Below are 3,517 nucleotides of genomic sequence, written 5' to 3' on the forward strand. Positions count from 1 at the left end.
GGGGGGAGAACAGAGGGGGTCGAGGCGTCTCCAGGCGTGGGGACAGGGAGGAGGTTGAGCCTCCAGCGCGAAGCAGGAGGTGGAGCCTGCGTGCGCGGCGCTTTCTCACGGCGACAGCAGCAGCTTTGGGGCGAGGGGAGGAAGACGACAGGGGGGAAACGCCTGGTGGGCTGGGCCGCACAGGAGCTGGGCCGGCTGGGCTACCAGGTGAGCGCCAGGTAAGGTTTCTCTCCTCTCTTCTTTTCCTATTTTTGTTGTTTTTATTTATTTTGTTCTGTGTTGTTTTAGTTTAGTAAAATACTAAACCATTTTATAAAATCCTGAAAATAGTTATGTGGCTAGAACTAAAATATACCAAACCACATAAAATGTTCCAGCATTATTGGACATATATTATTTATATATCAAATATATATCCTATGCAAATAGTTATTTATTTAATTCAAAGGCCCAAAATAATTAACTCTGAGATACCAAAAATATTGTTTTGAGTTTTACCTCCTTGCAATATTTTCAGAGACTAAGAGGAACATTTTCTTGGACTTCTTTGAGAAGATTTTAATGTTGATCATTTTTAGAAGGTTTCTGAGGCTTTAAAAATCCCTCAATTCAAATTTCATTTGAATTAAAACATGATGCTCACATGAGGTCTAGCCTAGTGCATAACAGGACCAGGGATGTGACAACTCACCCCCACTAAACAAAAATCTCGTCTCGAGATTCAAGCGTAGGGTAAGATGAAGGGGGAACGCGACCTAGCACAATCTTCACGATCCAGGTTGCACTTCATAGGAACGTTGATTTGATCATCATCCTGTCTCGACGTCTTGCTCTGGAAACTCCAACCAACATGACAACGAGAGAAGGAGGGGAACTCTAGAAGGATCAATCTTCTCGAAGGTCGAACAACTCAGGATTAACTCACGGAATGGGACATAGCAACATTTCTCGAGCTGAGGGACGAAGCACACCTCTAGAGGGATGGAGTGGAGCAGATGACGAGGTTTACCAGGTAGACTACAATTCCACACTTAAAAAGGTGGTAAACGATTGTCATCGTAGCGAGGAGTTGAGTTGCCATGATACCACAACGAGGCACCTTAGGGATGGTGACTCGTAGATATATCCCCTTAAGTGGCAAAAAGAATTACCTTTGATTCAAAGATCATTGAAACTCTTTATACCAGCCTAAGGCAATCACAAGCGATCATTTGGAGGGGGTTGGTAGAATGGCATACTCGGACTTGGATGATGTGGATTACCTAGTTGAAGACAACGTAATGGATGAATTTGCTTATCACCAGAAATGGAAGAGACCCATGGTAGAATGGCACATTGGTGGTGCAAGCTGGGAACAAAATGCAAATGCTGGGAATGATTCTGGTAACTGGGGAAGAACCCAACAATAGAGAGTGAATTCACTGTTTGAAAAGGTCATAGCATTGCCGAGGAAACTGAGAGGAATCCCAGTTAGTGCCGATGATATCACGTAGCGCTTGTGCGTGCTCTCAAGAACTTGAGCATTTCCACAATCATCAAGGTTTTACCAATATCCGTGTCAAGGATCCTGGCAACACAACTTGCTACCATGATGAATGATGATGGATGATGCAGATGCAAAGGAAGATAACACTTTCTTAGATTTCACCCTTGGCGGGGCCAAGGAAATAAAATCTGGATGATCGACCGAGAGACATTTAGCACTCCGCTTCTAATGTTCTCCTTGATGTGCCAGTGTAACCCATTCATAGATATGGTTTGATATCTAGAACATCAAGTAAAAAGGTCGGACTTCGGGATCTCAAAATCCATAGGGGCAACTAGGGAGTAAATCCTACGAAATCCCTATGGGGAGGTGGCCAACTTCCTCAATCAAGATATTATAATAACAGGTCTTCCGGCTAGGTGTGTTGGCCACGACATCCACTTTACCGGTTTTCGAGGGACCGATATTATAGTTCTTGGGAAATGTTCCAAACCATCATATCTGCCTGAGATTCAGATCTGGTTGGTGTCAGGATATTCCAGACTCATCGAGTCTAGGAAGAAAAACGAAAGTTTGCAACACAAATCGATGAGATGACGTTGCGAGATTCTCGGGAATGAACTACGATAGCAAGCTCCAAACATGAGCTGGTTCTGCTACTAACATGTGAACACGTTGTCCCAGACAAGCATGGCCACGTAGTAGTCTTATAATCAAACACTACCGAGTTCGGGTGGGGAACCATAATTGAGGATATCGAAGTCTTTACGCAAGTCCATGGATTAGATCCCAAGCATAGACTTCTTTTCCTTGAACAAGTCAATCAGTGGCTTAGTGTGCTAGGGACACATATAGAATGAAGGTTGCAAGTCTCCAGACTACAGAATACTTCACACGTGTGCATGACTGATTTGGGATGATTCCAAAGGAAACAAAACAATCTTTCTCAAATTCACGGCGGCAACTTTCACCAAATGCACGTGTATAAGAGGAAGTCACTCCTTTCATCAAACAAATACTTCATGAGCTAGCATGAAGAAAATGCTTTCAAAAGTTTCCAACACTAGCTTAATGTTCAACAACATCATGGAGGAGATAAGGATGTTGCCAATGGGCTCAACAACAATTCTTCCGGGTTTCCCTTTAAAAGGAATTCCATAGTTAAGTGAACAAGTGATAGCATTGGTCAGACCCGAAAGATATAATGGTGTATGCTCGAGGGATCAACCACGAGTAAGACAACATTACGAATATCGTTGGTTCTGGTCTGATTGGATGATAGCCCATACTCCAATCAAAGGTTAGATAAAAATGATAGGTCCAGCAACTGATCACAGGGACCAATCGATGAAGATATCATCTTTCGTCAACACATACTACACAAGAATATCCCTTTGGAACGAACTAAGTTAGGCAAGCTTTTATCTTCCAACTCTCCAAGTTGTTGTCTAGCTTAACCAACTAGCTCAGGGATATCCAACACAGATTCTTGGAGAAGGATGGTTCACAAGAAACCAACTTGATCACGAGCTCAACACAGCGGTCAGGTGACAACCTGGTAATACTTCCGAGAAGATCTTCGGAAAATCACGAACCACCGATATGTTACTAAGCTCGAGAACAATCTTGCTTTTTGAGGCAAGACGATATGATCAATAGAGCAAAGATTTGAAATAATCCTAACTCATCGATCGAGGAGTGCACCGAGAACAAGGACTAGGTAGCATGATCAACCTTAGAATGATGATTCAAAACCAACACGCTAAGAATGAAATTATTGTCCATTAACTACCAAGCAACAAGGTTGCTAGGAGTATTGAATTCACACATCACGATTCACTTGTCGGCATTCCGGTTGCGACAACACAAAACCGAGGGATGAATAATGATGGCGAGAAGTATCACTACATCAAGAATTCACAAGAGCCGGTGCAATCCTCATGAAAATCCTGACATAAAGACGGTAATACTCCAGGGTAGAACAGAATCAAAAGCTGGGCTGGCATTTTGATCTGCGGAGCACAATTGCTT

The sequence above is a fragment of the Triticum dicoccoides genome, chromosome 6B, assembly GCF_002162155.2.
Source record: "Triticum dicoccoides isolate Atlit2015 ecotype Zavitan chromosome 6B, WEW_v2.0, whole genome shotgun sequence".
NCBI classification, from domain to species: Eukaryota; Viridiplantae; Streptophyta; class Magnoliopsida; order Poales; family Poaceae; genus Triticum; species Triticum dicoccoides.